At 39.2% G+C, this 17537-nt stretch overlaps 1 long non-coding RNA gene across 1 annotated transcript; it reads left to right on the top strand.

Moving 5' to 3' along the window:
• The first annotated feature begins 11185 nt into the window (after positions 1-11185).
• On the top strand, positions 11186-17485 carry LOC108445020. The gene is made up of 2 exons (XR_001859747.1): positions 11186-11266; positions 17444-17485. It is a non-coding gene; the product is annotated as an uncharacterized LOC108445020 (long non-coding RNA).
• Positions 17486-17537: the final 52 nt, after the last annotated feature.

Here is a 17537-nt window from a genome sequence, read left to right as displayed (position 1 = left end):
CAGGGGATTTGGAACTAAATGGTCTTTAAGGTCCCTTCCAATTCTATGATTCTAAGAATAGATTTACATGCAAACTATGATATTTAATAATTTGATCTCTTGGAACTGCAGGAGTCTTTCTGGATAGTTCTTCTAAAGTGTTAGTTCTGAGGTTAATGGCAAACAGTGTTCCTTCCCCATCCCCAGTGTATTAGAAATGTAACATATATTGGTAATATATTAGTGAATCCATGAGTAGAGGAGGAAGAGAAAACATCATTATATCACTACAAAAAATCCTAGTCAGAAAGTCCTGACCTGCAAGGGTGTCCTAGGGAAGTGGCACCTTGCGGTCATCTTCCTTAAGGGTTTGGCTGTGCCTGTCAGAAACTGAGCAACACAGCCCCTTGCTCCTTCTCATGCAGTTGCAGTTACAACCTTTAGTTTCTTCAGAAATCAGGTACAGTTCTCAAGGGAAAACCCACACTCCTCAGAGAGAGAGAGAGCAGGAAGAAATCATCAGTAGCCCCAAGTAGTGGGAGCAACTGTTTGCAAAAGGCAGTGAGAATCAAGCCCTGGGGTGATATGACTCTGCAAGAAATAGATGAGTGTGAAGCAAATGCTTTCAAAAGAAGCCATCTCAGCTCTGCGGCAGAGAAAACTGCAACACACAGAAAGAATCAGTGACAAAAGATTCAAAAGAGGCAGTTGATTTGCTGCAGGGGAGAAAACAAAGTGTTTACAAAGATGCAGAACAGTAAATCATCAAAGTGTTCTGAAAATGTTTCAAATGTAATGTTCATTCCTACATTTGTATGTAAAGCACAGTAAAGAGAAAAAGATGCAGCCCTTGCCTTTAAGGCCATTTGGACTCGAGCAGGTGTAGCACGTCAAGCAATAATAATAGCAAAACAACAAAGAGGGAAAAAGGAAGGACTGCAGGAGGAATGGGAGCACAAGGATCATATGTAAGTTTATACAATTGCTTTGGCTTACTGGGGAAAATCATCAGCTTGTTTATTTGTTTACAGACTTGTTCTCCATCTCTTTACTTGCCTTGAACTGAAGTAGTTATTTCAGGCTGCTGAAGGGGTCTATTTTGAGTGCATTCTCATGAAGGTTGATTTATGCGAAGAGGTTTGTGGGAGGCAAAGGAGTGAAGACAAAAGGAGGGATGAAGATAAGGAACAATAGATGCAGAAACAGAGGGGACCTGGTGCAGATCCTAGCACTGCTTTCAATAATAGCTGGTACTCATATAGAGCTTTTCAAGCATAGATTTTGAAGTGTTTTAAATTGAAGTCTGAATCATCTTATTCATAATATAACAGGGCAAATTATGTGTTCATGGTCACTCAGCGGAAAAAAAATGCACTGTGGCCAGGCAGAGGATTCACAGCCCCTGAATGCTAGTGCCATGCTGCCCACAAGCCACACTGCCTCTCCATCAGCTTGGACTTTCTCCTGTAATGCATAGCTGATGTATTAGAAATCAATTTATCAGCTGCTTTCTCTCTAAATTACATGCTGAAATACCACATCAACCCATTTGTGGGGAGAACTGACTTTGGTGGTAACAAGTAAATAATGCAGGGATTTACTGGGGGATTAAAGAGGGTTTAAGCTCTCTACTTCTCCTTATTATGAGTACCCAGTGTAAAATGGTACCCAGATATGTAACACAGTCACAGCTAGACCAGAGACATATCAAGACAAACACGTGTTCAGGGCCACAGACAGGCCCCTCTCAAGGCCAGATACAATCTGTTTAAATAATGGTTTGCAATACACCTTAAGCAGACAGGTGATGTCTGAAGTCCAGACATTTACCAGCCTGCTTGAATGTAAGAGAGGTCAGAAAATGCCACGCTTGTGGATCCTCTGAAAAGTGCTCTCTCAGTGTTATGGATATGCCAGCATGTCGATACACATATGACCTTTTTTTGGCATTTGAAACACGTAAATTCTGCTGACTCCCAAACCGCACAGAAAGTCTTTTGACCTAGACATGTTCATAGGATCACAGAATCACAGAATGATAGACTGTCTCAAGTTGGAAGGGACCTGTAGCTGTTGTTTGAATTATTCCAAGTTTTAATGTTCTAATCGCATGTTAGTTTATACAATGAGCAGATGTGGTGGTGCATTCCCCCCACTCCCTCAGGCCGCACTGGGATCTGAGAAATGCTCATTAGGCCTCAGCCTTGACAAACAGCACCTGGGCTAAGCTCCTCTTGAGCTTATCAGAAACACTGTCTGCTTCCATGAACTTATGCTAACAAGCTCCTGTTTTTAATGAACAGCCTGGGAAACTTGTATTTCTTGCCTGAATAACAACCCAAGTGGAGTAACATTTTTGTTACCGAACGTTCAAAGAAAGTTAACAACCTGAATTGTGGCCAGGATGAAAAATTATCATGACTAGAGCCAACCCTCTTGCGACCCTACAAACAGTGGTCCTACATGAGACCTTTGAGCTTTCCTGGACCACAGTGGGAGGTGAACAGCAATCTGCCTCTGAGCAGGACATCTCTCAGAGCCAGCGAACTCTCAGGTTTGGTATACTTGGAAAATCACTGCCAAACAAGGATGGTGGATCCTGGGCTGATATCCCTCACTCTTCGAGGCTTGACCCTATGGCCATTTAGAAGATGTAAAGGCATCTGGCATGAGTGCTTCACTGAATTCAAGGGGAATTATTCACAGGTATACCTTGTACATACTCTTTAGGTCTGTGTGCATGCAAGTGTGAATATGCCCTAGTAAATGGAATGCTGCTCTCCTGGATTCTTAAGTACTTTACATTTGTAAGTTAGGCCTGTAAGTGAGTTATTGTTGTGCTATAGTAAAATCTACATGAAGTTTTTATTAAATTGTTTAACTTGAGCTATCAGTTAAGTGCTGTTAAGTTCAAGTGATTTTAAACCTTTAGGCTTAAACTGTTGGTCAAGTCTGGGGCTCAGTTTAGCCTTGTGACTCAACAGGAGGGTCTTCCTTATTCCTTTCTATCCTTACACTTTCCTATCCTTATCCTTTTCTCCCCATGCCTCCAGCCTCCACGTAGGTAATTTTTGGGTTGATTTTGGTTTTAAATACGTTGATTTTAGATATTAGCTGGCTTTTTCTCTGTGTGCTTTAACCATCCAGTGAGTACTAGAGTGAACCTTGCCAATGAACTTTGTCGTGCTTTTGCTTTTTTATTAAACCTGCTTTTGCTGATGACTCTTTAAGCGACCTTAAAACACTCATTTGCAACAGCAGAGAAATAGTTTAATTGCACAGAGTACACAGTAGTGTTCTTTTCTAAAAAAAAATTATCACATGTCTAGTTCAAGAAATCTTTTCAAATGACAAAAAATCTTTGATGACAACACTTGTTATCACAAGCAGATGTTATCTATTTAACCAACCATTTAATATTGCTCGTCTTTTATTTGCCCTCCCTTCCAAGTAATACAGTCATATTATATTTTAAAATGTTACATTTTCAAAGATTAAATTATGTCTTTTTGTGACTGGACCATGCACATTTATGGTAACAGTATTACTGTAACTCTTTGCCATACTACAATGGAATTTCTGCTTGCCTGGTTCATTGCAGACCCCACTCAACAGCTGTGCCGCAGATGTAGTCACACATTCATGTGCAGTTGCTTTGTCTCAGCACTGTCTGGATTTCCATACCTTAGAAGATGTTCCCATTTGTTTTTAGAATGAAATCTTGCCTATATCACATCTAACAACTCAAAATTGGCCCAGCATCATTCACATGAATAGATCTACAACTAGTAGCACGGTACTCCAGTACACTTGTTAATCAAGGTACACTGCTTATTAAAAAACCAAATAATTAACAGTGTAAAGGTCACAGTAACAATTTTAATGTTTATATCTTTTTTACTGTTGATGCTAGTCTTATCATGGAGCAGTCTAGAGGACATCTTTTTATAAATGTGAAATTTCAGTGGCTTGAAAGATTTTGGTTTACATTTGCTTTGACCTCCTAAAGTAGTGGTAGGAATTTTCTCTGCTGAGCTAATTATCACTTGAAATTGTTTTGAGCAACTATAGATCATCATCATCATCATGTTTCACTGCTAATCAGAAAGCTTCTACAGCACCATATAGCAGACATGAAATGCACAAACTGTAATACATCTATTTAATGGAGCAACAATTATTTTACTCTTTGTGCTTATCAAAAGGTAACTCTAATGAATTCCACCCCAGCTTTGTGTGATCTTATAATTACATAGTTCAGGCTCCACATTAGCTAATCAAATGGTTTCTTCAGAAATTTTACAATGATTCAGACCCTAACTCACTGAAGTATTTGCCTAAAATCAGGTTTACTCAGTGGCCACTGGAACCAACTTCACTGGCTTAAATGTATGGCTGAACACATACAGGTTCTCCACATACTTTTAGGCAGGCTCTGGTGCTAGTTTGGTGAATAAAGATCATACTGTGGGGCCAGCTGCTGTATTTGGAATTAACATATTAATTGCAGCTAGAAATTATTATTTAACATATAGTGTCAATAGCATAAGATTCTGTTTCAACACATCCATTATATAATCCAAAAGCAAAGAAATCCAATGAATAAACTCCCTAGAGCTAGTAGTCAGTAAAATATGTCTTATATACATATTTCCAATCAATAACCATTTTTTCTCTAAAATCTGTGGATTATCATATTCTTCTAGTGTCTTGTTTTAATGTTTTGTTTCCAGCAAAAGATCTCTCTCTGCAAGAAAACACAGGAATAATGTGTATTCATGCATCAGCCATTTAGCTGTTAGCAAACAGAGATAATGGCCGTTGGGAATGTGAAAGCTAGACTACTTGGCTGCTCTGACAAATGAAATCCAGGAGTAATGAGTCACACTAGATGTGATCCTTTAAAAAGAAACATTGGCAAACTCTCAGATTTTAAAATAACTTTGCTGAGATCAAGTGGAGCTGTCTTCAGCCATGATGAAAAAGCTAAAAATGAGTATCTGACTGTGCAGATAATTCCAGCAGCCTAGAAGCATTCATTTGTGCAGCAGCCCAGCCTGATAAGATGCTCCCACTGATGCTAATGCGAACTGGACGGTGCAGATGCGTATTGCATAACCACTGCATACATGGCATGTTCATTCATACACCGTGGTTATCAGCCTGGAGGGATGATAATGTACATGCCTGTGAGCCAGCCTCTGCTCTGGGGGATTTTGTTTTACTCTGCATTGATAGGCAGACTGCAGAGTGCTCGCTTTCCTGAGCAAGGAAGGCTGAGCACATCTTCCCCAGCAATTTTAGCAAATTTAGTCAAAGGGAGAGTGCAAGTATGTCACCCGCCAGTAATGGTTGAAAGTGGATCCTCTTCAGAATACATAAAATACACAAGTCTCGAGCTGGATTTGCAAGATGGATATTAACTCAAAAATTGCCTATGTGCTTTGGCTTTTTGTGGTAATGTGCCGTTTGCATGCCTTAGTCAGAAGTAAAAGGCAAGATTTTCATTGAATTTTGCCCATTTGCTCCACCTGAATGTGAGCTAAACCCATCCACTGCTCTAAAATTTTTGAAAACAAGCTTTTGTCTGGTACTTCTTGCTGAAGGAAAAGTTTTTATGACTTCTCTGCAACTCATGATGGCCAGTTTGTGATTCAGGTACACCTACAAAAAATATTAGAATAATATAATATCTCTCATCTATCTGAAAAAATAGTACATGCAGAAGTTCAATGCCTGCTTAGCTTTCTAGTTCAGCAAGAAAACCTCAAACAAAGTTCAGGGCTATGGGGAAAAAAAGTCTACCTGTCAGCATATACCTTTTAGGCTTTGAGGAACCACACATTAATCAGTAGAAGCAAGGCAACGAGCAGAAACAAACAAGGTGAAAAATCCCAGACACACTCCAGTTTTGTCAAAGTGGATTTCTTACAGCGATCTCTTCAGGCAGACTTCTTTTGACTCCTAATTAAATGATCCTTGCTAGATGAAATCAAAGCTTGCACCTCACTGCTCTGCTTTGGCAGTGTACAATGCAAACTACTAACACTGCTGACTGAAATAATTTTATTAGGCAGCAGAGAATTTTTTAAATGCTTAAATTAGAATCACAGATATTCATACTTTTTCAGCATTATATGATTTTTTGTCTGTGTGTGGGTATCAGGAAAGAAATTGTAGGCATACAGTAGCACAGGGCCGTATTCTGTAGAATATTGGTATTTTACACATACGTCAGATTACAGAAATGGATTTGGGAAATACAGAAACAAACGATGTATAAAATGCAAAGCAGAAATGTCACTGATCACTGATATAACTATTATATCCAGAAGGCGGCAAAAATTCAGTTTGACTCTCAGGCAAGTTTGCAATACTTCCATTTTATCTAGGCTACTTGTGCTTTCCCAGCAGAAAATTCACATTAAATAACATTCAGCAGAGAAGAAGAGACTATGCAATAGTGGAGTCTCTGTAGAGGTTTTATCACCGGGAAATTGGGTTGCCTGAGTTATTCATGACTTGGTATATGGCTGATATTTCAAAGAGAAGTAAAAGAAGGCATAAGCAGTATTCTTAAAATGTCCTTGCATTGTTTCTTTGTATATATTTCTTTAGATTCTTTTTTTAATATGAGGCCAAATGAACCAATTACAAGGGAAGAAAACTTCACAACCAGTACATTAACCTCCGCATGTTTTCTGTAAGGGATCGGATTCAACCCTGCTAAAATCAATAGGAGCGTCTCCTTTGATTGCACAAATATCTATATTTTTAGTTTTCATCCTAATTTATTGAAAGTGTTTTTCAAATGCAATCGTTTAGGACATTACACAACTAGAAAGAATTCTCTGCATGCTTTTGCAAAGCCAAGGATGACCCCTGGCATGAGCAGAGAGGTAACAGCATGATCACCAGCTTTTGGAGTGAACATTTTAATAGCAGATTGGGAATGAATGAGTATTGTGTATCCCTCTACTTGAGATACCTGTTTCTACCTGTTGTCCACAGGAGAGAAGAAGGGACAGAGGATATATTTCCATAATGAGAGTTGTCTTCTTTGTAGGGTCCTTGCCAGATGCAGATATGATCTGGTAACTGTTTGAACTTGTTGGCATGAGAGAAATGTCCCTGGGGGAGCAGGAAATTGATGGCAGAGTAGAGGTGAAATGGCCAAAAGGGAAAATATATCAAAAGTAAATGCAATTTTTCATATGGTTTTATAATTTATCAGGAAAAAAATTGGATAACATGATCCTGTGATATGTCAGGCACATGTCAAGCGAGATAGTTCTTTTGTTTTGGTTGACAACTTGTCAGAAATAGTGATTAATGATTGTTTCTTAAGGACAGAAAAACTAAAATTCAAGCGTAGGACTATCTCAGCCAAACGAATACACACATTGTCAAAAATGAAGACAAATTTGGAATTATATGAAATAAAACCAGAAAATAACTGAAAGAGTCATCCAGTCATTTCTCCACTCTGAGACTGGATAAATCATTCTTATGCCATTTCTGATAGACATTTGTCCAAAAATCTTTTAGGGATTTCTCAGATCGGATTTCCAGTGCTCTCCCAGACTCTGATCCAGAACTTCATTTTTCTTCTTCCTGGAAAAATCTTCCTTATGTTCAACTAGTATATGCCTTGCCATAATTTAAGATAATTTCTTCTTATTCAACAGACAAAGGGAAGAGTTCATTCCCCTCCTCATCTAAGCTTTCTGTTTTTTAAACTTCCAGTCTTTGGACCACAAATATCCAACACCTTCATTTTTCCCCAAATGTTCCCTCTTAATCTTCATCATTCTCCATGCTCTCCTTTTGTCTCTCTCCAGCTAATCTACATCTTTCTTGTTCTCCATCAACCAATGTGTTCTGTCTACAGAACACATACTGAAGACATAACCTCACTCAGAAATCTTACTGTTACACCACAAGAGACACTTAATGAGTAAACACACATGTATCTGTCTCTCTTTTGCACCCAAACGTATTTCTATCGGTGACTCATTTTAAACCTGAGTTCCTTTCTGCAGATTTGCTGCATTACCCTCCAGCTTATGTGTGGTTTACTATCTGTGCAAAAAGGCAGAGCACTGCATTTTTTTAGCTGATTGATTGAATTACATTCTATTTTTCCAGGCTATTTGTCCAATTTATCAACACTGTTGTAGTTCTAATCCTGTTTTGTCATACATATATTGCCCAGCTGGTGCTCTCTGTGAACTTAATAAATGTGTTCTCTGTCCTGTCTTGAAAATCACAAATGGAAGTGCTGCATACTGTTCAGGATAATTCTTGTAAACACCTAGTCAAACTATCCCTCTCATTTGATCAGGAATTAGTGACACCTACTCTTTTAATACACATCTCTCCAATGAGCAATGCACTCACCTAACTATTTTTTTAATCTAGTCCATGTTTCCCAAGCTTGCACATAAGTGTTCAGAGGTATACAGAAGTCAAGATATATGGCATCTACCAATTTTCTTCCTCTTCAGAAGGCCTGTTTTGCTGACATTGTACAATCATTCATTTAATTATCAAAGTTCATGTTTCATAGCAGAAAATCTATGTGACTAAAATTAAGTTCTGGCATAACCTGTAGAATGGAAATCCAGAAGAATGAGGTAGCATAGCAAGGCTCTCTCTTATCTAAGTCCCCTATGCACTCCACTGTAAATATACTTTTAGAAAATTTGCAGGCACTAGAATACATTGTCTCATCAATAAACACACTTTTTCTTCTCAAACTAGAGGATGTACCTTTTTAGCACCCTTCAGGATGAAAAGCACTTAAATGATCACACATTGGTCTGGAAGACTCCTAGAAGACCTAAATGAAGTGATGAATCAATTGCTAGTTTAAAAAAATACATCCCTGATACAGTTAGTTTTATAAAAGGAGCACTAGGTGCCCAAAATATGGGTATGAAAAATTCCTTGGAAAAATACTCTCTTTATGGTGCTAGCCTCAATAGAGTTCAGTGTCCATAACGATTAAAGTTTCTCTGAATGTAAGATACAGGACCATAACGGAAGTGAAATATTCTTGCTCCCCAGCAACATGTTGAAACTTCACATAAAGAGGCAAGCTAAGGGAGTATAGATATTGTTGAACTGCATCAGTTTCCAACTGAATAAGCAAAACTCAACAGCTGGGTGCAAGCTCACAAAAGGAAGCTCTAGTGGCAAGAAAAGAATGGTGTTTTACAATTTACATTCATATGGCTGAAACGCTATGTCAGTTTAGCAGTTCTGTTCAAAGCTTCTCTTGACCTCTTGAAATATGGACAGAAATTCCAGTGAGTAGATGTCTTGATGAGTTTATTTTTACATGCATTTTTCCAGCTTGGTAAAGACAACAGGAAGAACAGCAATACTTCTGATACCCATCTTAATTGCTGCTAGTGATGAAATAAAAATATTATTTAAACCATTTTAGAACCTTAAGAAGTTTGACTTCAGTGTGAGGTCCAAGACTGAGAAGGTTAAACAGGAGGGTGTTCACAAGTCTAATTTCATTGTAATAGCATGAAATGTCACTATCCCACTCAGTGATGCAAAACTGGAACACTCCAGTGAATGGTATTTCTTCCCCTAAAAGCAAGGGATTCACACAGGTAAACCAAACAAATCTCTTGGGGGAGGACTGAGAGGGCAAACAGACAATGAGTTGGGGAAAGGTAAATCAACACTCACTGATGGAAAAAGTTCAGTAGGAGAACATCTTGTCAGTAGGTGTTTTCCTCCCATGGCTAGCTCTGGCTGCAGTGGATAACTGAGTTTTCTCCACTTTGCCTGTCACTTGTTGGAATAGTTATGCTTGAAGTACTTTTTAGAAAATCCTAGTCAAAACCCCCCATTTGTGACAGCAGCCCTTATATTTTCCTTTGAAGCTGGATCCTTGAGGATCTTAAAAATGTCTTGGAGTCTTTCAGGATACCTGCATATGCGATAACATTTGCAATAACAATCTGACATGAAGGTGAGATGAATCTGCATTTTTAGATGTTCTAAAAGGAGTGGGTACTCTACCTTGACAAAGTGTTTACAGCTCTGGTGGTAGGTCAAGAGGTTTTTACTGGCCTGCCTACACAGTCTCTTGGCCACTTCAGCTTGATTTATCAATAAATCCCCAAAGCTGCCTCTCTGCCACTGCATCTCTGCAGGGACTCTGACCTACTCCTAATCTCAGAAAGATCTAGCCAGTGTTTCCCACCTTTAACAGAGCCACAGAACCAAAGCCTGTTCAGAGGGTTATCCACACAGCTGGAGGAAACCCCTTTTCCCACCCATGTCTTCTCACAAACAGGTCACTGTGTTCCCTCTGATGAACGTAACCTCTTCAGCTGAGGTCAGCACAACACTTTTTTCTTCATTTTTTATCAATACAATGCAATTCAGTCAATTTGGGGGGGGTCACAAAGCATAAGGAAAAGAAAAAAGTCGCTCTGGACACCTTGACATGTAACAGCTCCAAGTGAATAGTGAGAAATAGAAATATTTTAAAGATGTATGCAGTTGTCTGTAACACTGAATCCATACAGAACATAAAAATCAGCCCAGGTGTCAGATGAGCTTACTGTTTCCTTTTATGTCTGATGCTTATCTCCTTTCACTTGTTCAATATTTGTGATTAAAACCTTTTCCTTAGTTCTTCTCCAAATTATTTTCCACTTTCCTGAACTGAAACTGCTGCCACAAGTCATAATATTTAGAATTTGTCCATAATATTTCATCAACATGTTTTTGGATGTAATCTCTATTAAACTGCCTAGCCCCTCCCATCCCTCCTTCATGGGAAATGCCCCTTGGCCAGAGAAAGTATTGATATTTCACAGAAGAAGAGAAAGCCTGGAACTGAAGGTACTTTGATTTGGGGGAACTACTGGGTAGTCACAGACTTTCCTCATACACCCCCTTCTCCTTTAGAAGCCAAGTATTTTAGCTATACACAAAGTGGCCTTTACAGCAGTTGCTGGCTTTGAAGGTACCACCCACAGCTCCCCAGCTGAGGGGTCACCCACCACACCCTTTGGGACATAGAAGGATGATTTCACATGACAGCCCCATCAGGAACCAGAAGGGGTGAGTAAAACAAGTGAGTTACAGTGCAAAACCAATACCCCACTTCAATGTCACAGTCAACCATTCAGCGTTTATTTATTTATTTATTTATTTATTTTTGTTTGACAGGCAAAGATCTTGCTTTTCCAAAGAAAATGTCAGCAATGCTAACGATGCAGAAAAGACCCACCACTTTCTGATGAGACTAATGGTAATTATTTGCCCACAAAGCACATACCCTGTAGTGATGCCATGAAAATTTTTGCTTTTTCTTTTATACCCCTGTTATACCTTTTTACAACTTCTGTATTCTCAGTGCTTTTTGCCTACATTCTTGTCTTGTTTGTCAAGCTGAGAGACTAAACATTTTAGAAGCTTCGTAGCTAGGGATCAGTGTGCCCCAGACCCCAAGGTCCTCTCCAGAACACATTCTGTAAACCAAGATAGAACCATCCAGGGGAAGGCTCCTTGGGGAGAGGGGCTCACTTGAGCCTCTCATTGGAGAATCTTTGATAGATATGCTAATTAGTAAAACCTATAATGTTATACCCAATGTTGAAAGACACACACACACACACACTCTCTCACGCACATACTCAGCAGGGTGCATCTCGATGCATATGACCTGGACGTGTGCACCTAAGGATCCTTAAAAATAAATACCAAGGTAAAATCCCTTTTCACCTTCTAACTGTGTATGACTCTTGATTTTAAGACCAGGAAAAGGCATCAGTAGAAAGGAAATGGGGCCCCTCCTTCTCATCTGAGTTATTTCAGATAAGTCACCACACACCTCTACAAATAATGATGGTGGAGCAGCAGAGTAAACACTGTAAAAGAGTAAAGGGGGTTCATGTGCCACCGTCAGAGTTGTTCTACCTTTTGTTGTTAGTAAAGACACCCTTGGTTTTTCTTGATGTTACTTAATGGGAGAGAATACATGAAAGTCATCAATTGGTCTGTCATTGCTGGTTATTGTCCCGCCAGCATGGCATCTCAGAATAGACATATTAAGTATCCTCTCTTTTTTTTTCACCCAGGGTAGTTGTGCTATAGCTGTAAACAACTTTTCATATATCAGTGGTTGACTCCTGTGGGAATACTGAGATTTTAGCATTCAGTGTGCCAAGCTAAGGAGTGAATTTATGCTTGTGGATTTATACTGTGAAGACTCAAGGAAGTGAGACATGATTCACTCTTGGTTTGGACCAGTAACTTCAGACTACTGTTCAAAAAGGCAAAAACATATGTCTAAGCTGGTGTATCATGAAAAATTAAAGGCAAGGAATATATTTGGGAGTGCATGTTATTTTCACTTCTAGCCAATTTCAGAGCCTTTGTACTTTATTCTAAGAATCACAATCAAACTTTACTCTTGATTCTTTCCAAAATGATTCCTCTCTGCAGAAATACAAGATACATTTTTCAGTTTTGTTTTGGGCTGCCAATTTCCTTTCACTCTTAACAGCAGCAAATCTCTAAAAAAATTCTCCCACACTCACTGTTTTGCTGACCAGCCCTTGAGGAATACAGAAGAAGAATCAAGAATACAAAGTGGTTTGGCAACACAGCAGCAACTGTGGATCCATTTGCTTCTGAGCATGTTTAACAGTGTGCTCCCTGTGGGGGTTACAACAGGCCCTGCAACACCAGGACAGTCTCTCTAGACCTAATATTCAATTTACACAGAGCGTCCAGTCTTAATGAACCTTGAAAAACAGATATCACAGAAATGAAGACTAAGGCTGTGGTATCCCTGTGGAAGAACAAAAGGAACATGAATTCCAGCTATGATCTGGACAATCCTATTAGAGGAAAAAGTGAAAAATAATTAAGTCCTCTTGGGCCTGGAGTTCCTGTTCATTCACACTTGAAGTGTTATTTATGGCTCCATCCTCTCAAATTCTTTATTTGTCTGCACTGGGTCTTTCAGCTTGCACTGTTTGCAGTCTTGCTTAAGGTTGTATTGAGAGAAATGCACAATGGTAAGTGTCAGCACCCCTTCTTGGCAACACATTCAGGTTTCCTTAGGATTAAGTTATCCCAGAAACTTTAGTTGGCATTACTTTGGGCAAAGTTTAAAGATGAATTAGAAAATACTCTAACACAGAACTAAATGACATTGCCAGAAATGTTGTTGAAAGCAGAAAATCAAAGATTATGCTCTGGGATATCTTACTTGTTAAAGATGGAGAACATCTGAAGTGACAATTTTTATTTTGAGGGAAAAGGACCATGAGCTTTTTGGTTAAACATTTAGCAGGACTCACCATCTCAGCCTGCAGCCTGCTAAGAGTTCAAGAGCCAGTGCCTGGACTTACTTTAGATCTTCTCACAGACATGACTGGAAATACAATTTGCTGACAAAAAACTTGCATGGAGAGTGTGAAAAAGAAGGTGCATCCCAGCACCTGGACTAGCAGCTGTTGGGTATTGCAGAAAACTCTGCGAACTTGTACAAGCAAAAGTAGTACAAGATCCCACATAAAAGTCAACAGTTATAAAAATCTGTTTAAGTTCCTTTTTGTTGGGTAACCAAGGATGCAAACAAGGATTCACAATGGATATCTCTTTTAAAAAATCACCAATATAGATAAAGATTAATAAGTGAAACTGCAAAGACTAGCAGAGTTAAGAGAAACATATTTTCCTGACATCTGTTGATTCCCACATTAAAGACATTTTTAAAGATCTGAAAGGTTTTCATAGAGCCTTTTACAAGAAACAAGACAAACATTATTATAAAACCTCAGTTTAAATCCTCTGCTTCTCAGGTAACTTCAGATTGCTCATGAATGTAAATCACAAAGATCTGCAACAAAGATACCATTACGCACCTTTGTAAGTTTTGTTTCATGATGCGTCAGTGGTCTCAGAATTTTTTAAGTGTCAAAGAAATAGTTTAAAGAATAGTGGCTCTTGTCATTTTATATTAAATATCTGCAACAGGTTTAGCAGCTGAAAGTCATGGGATTATCCAGCTTTACCAACCCTGCTGAGTAAGCTGAATTACAAGAAAGCTTTGTTTCTGATGGAAAAGGTGTCACCATGGCCCAGCAAATCAAACATATCAGGATTTATGTTCCTTCCTCTGAGTTATAATGGTCACTTGCAGCACTACATAAACAGCAAGGAAAATACTCTTTTGGCGGATGCCCTAACCTGCATGAGTGGAAGCCTACATAAAAGCTTCAGAGAAAGGCCTGATTAAAGCTGAGCACATAGAAATTTTCCCCTGGAGACTGTTGGTGTCAGCAGTTTTGGATAATCTCTGTCATATTGGTGGTATTTGTATTGCATTAGTGATTTACATAGTTCAGTACAACATCAAAAATGCTAGCACAATGTGAGTGGTTAGTGTTTTACATCTGGTAACTCTATCCCAAAACAGACTTTTAAGAACCACTAATAAAAATGGTTAATATTTAAAAAATTATTCAGAAAAATAAAGAAGGGTTAAAAATATTGGAAGTTGTAAAAAACCACCAAAACCTGAAGTCTCAGATATGTTTAGAAAAAACAAAGTAAACTTTTTTATAGTTGAGTGGTACACAGGAACACAGTCTTTGCCGAATTGTCTGCTGATTTCTTTCAGTCTTCCAAAAGATTATGAAAGTGTATAAAATGTGACCTGAGTTATGGAATGGAATGGAATATACACTTTTTAAATTTGCAGCTGACACGAAGCTAGGAAGGACTGTGAATAAATTGGGGGTTAGGATTCGAATTCAAAAATCATCTTGAGAGGTTGGAAGAACGAGCTGAAAAAACAAAATGAAATTCAATAGAGACAAATGTAATAAATGCAACAAATGACCCCATCAGGAGCACTGCATCCAGCTCTGGGGCCCCCAGCATAAGAAGGACACAGACTAGAGCACATGAATGTGGTCCAGAGGAGGGCCATGGAGCTGATCAGAGGGATGGAGCACCTCTGGAGAACAGAAGGCTCTGGGGAAACCTAACAGCAGCCCTCCAGTACATGAAGGGAGCCTACAAGAAAACCAGAAAGGAATTTTTGGAGTCACGTAGTGATAGGACGAGGGAGAATGACTTTAAACTGAAAGAGATTTAGAGTAGATGTTGGGAAGAGATTCTTTACTCAGAAGGTGGTGACGCACCAAAACACATTACCCAGAGAAGCTGCGGATGCCCCATCCCTGGAAGTGTTCAAGGCCAGGTTTGACAGGGCCTTGAGCAACCTGGTATAAGGGAAGATGTTCTTGCCCATGGTGGGGAGGTTGGAACTATATGATCTTTAAGATCCCTTTCAACCCAAACCATTCGTAATTCTACAAATTTGTGAACTCTCAGGCAGACTTTCAGATAGAAAGCACTGGCCGCAGGAATCAAAGATAAGGAACAACTAAGTAGGCAGCAGTCCTGTAGCCAAACAGATGCTTTTATTGTGATCAGGTCTCCCTCAGGCATGCCTCAGGTTTGGTTTCAGGCAATAACTTTCTAGAAAGCTGGAAGCTAAAGAAGTGTTGCAGAGGCTCAGTAACAATTAGAAGTCAAGGAAAGGTGACCCTGAGATCAAAGGGGGTGTAAAGAAGAGTAGGCAGAGGAGAATGATAACAGTTTTTAAGAGTGTGAAAGGTTGTTATGAAAGGATGAGGAGGAATGTCTGGTGCTCATGGACACAAAGCATAGAAAGAGAACCAACAGTTTTAAATTACAAAAAGTGAGTCAGACTTTATGAAAAGTACTGAAAAATTTCAGAATAGAAGATCACTGAAAAGGTTTTACAGGTGGAGGCGAGGGGATCTCTAATATTAGAGGTCTTTAAGGACATCATACTGCTGAAAAACAGCCTGTCCTAACAGATATCTCTCAGGAATGACTAATCTGGAGAAACGGACCTGGATGTCCTTCACAGTCATCTCTTTGCATGGGCCTTAGAATTAAAAGAGACAATACAACTATTGAGTGGGTAATGTGGCATTACTTTAAGGAAAGGGCAGTGTGTCTCGACGTTCAGGAAGGTAAATATTTATCAGTGTCTTCTGAATGATGCACAGTGATTTAGAAGTACATAATGCCAGAATTTCTGGCATCTTTTCATTGCTGGCTATGCAGTCATTCCCTCTGTGAAAATAACCCAGTTGCTTAACCTCTTGGTGTCAATCTGTCGGTTAAACAGCTATAACTCATTGCTATCATGAGGCCATGAGTTAGTGAATGCTTATGCTGCATCCAGAAGATTTGGGATGAAAGGGATATAAAACTGCAAGTAATGATCCACTATTTATTATTGCCACGGTTCAATAAATACTAGTTGGTTCCAATTTTCTTAGGAAGCACTGGTTCCTTTACAGTAAGAATCTGAGTTTTGGAGGAGGTTCCAAACCAAATTGAGCTCTTTTTGAGCTTTAGATAACAAAATGTCAGCACCATTATAATTTCCAGGCTACTGCATGAGACTGCATGAGACTATTTGCAAGGATTAGCAGCATGAAGACCAGAGAGCTGGAGATCCCTGACCTCTGCAGCAATAGAGCCATAACTCCTTGCTTGTCTGCTGCCTCCTCTCCCGTAACAACCTCCCACCTACACCAAACACAAGCTACAGTGCTGTGTTGATCAGCTGTGAGCTGTGGACAAGGTCAGCTGCATTCCCAGGAGCTCCCAACTCATGAGAACTAAAAGGCAGTGTGATCTCATCTTTTCCACCCCAAAGAGTGGTCTTGTGAGCCCCAACAGCACCCCATCATTCTGCTATCTAGCAGATATCTGCATTGCACACCTATTATTGACACTAATGTCTCAGCACCCGAAAGGGCTGTATCCACTCCACAGATTCAAGTAGTCATGACAATGATAAAGATAAAACTGTTTATTTTCCTTGGCTGTCACTCTTCAGGCTGTAAAGGACTTGCAATTTGTATTCTATATGGTGCACAGGTTTTAGTTATTTTTTAGATATTTTTGACTAAAAGCCTTGATCTTTAAAATAAACAAAACCAGATAGAAATCTGAAATAGGATCCACATTGACACCCATGTGCTTTGGGAAAAAGAGATGCTTTGGCCTTCCTGAGGCTGAAATCCAGAGCACTGAGGCAAGTTCCTCTTCTTCTTACACAGTTTTTAAGAAAAATAAGGTACATCACAGAAATCTTCAAAATAATCTGCACTTTCTCCAAGGGTAATTCCCAAGGCTGAAAAGGAAATTTCCTGTAACTCTTTACCAGGAAATCTCCAGGAAAAGAGTAATCTCCTAAATAGAGCCCATTTCAGGTGCCTACAACCTATACGGAATTCATAAAAGCAAAGAGCCTGTGACCTTTCCTAAAAGACACTGAATGGAAGTGGCTTCCTTTTTATTATTTTTTTTTCCTTTTTAAGAGCATGAATAGTGACAATATTCTTCTTTTTGTTTTCCACAGGGCAGTCCAGTGCTGATGCACAAGTAAGGCAGTGATACCAAGGTAACACAGAGTGAACTCGTCTCTCATCACGCCGGACAGAATGTAGCTATTC

This window comes from Corvus brachyrhynchos, unplaced genomic scaffold, assembly GCF_000691975.1.
Source record: "Corvus brachyrhynchos isolate BGI_N302 unplaced genomic scaffold, ASM69197v1 scaffold80, whole genome shotgun sequence".
NCBI lineage: Eukaryota > Metazoa > Chordata > Aves > Passeriformes > Corvidae > Corvus > Corvus brachyrhynchos.
The sequence above is the reverse complement of the archived record's forward strand: the minus strand, read 5'-3'. Positions and strand labels throughout refer to the sequence as shown.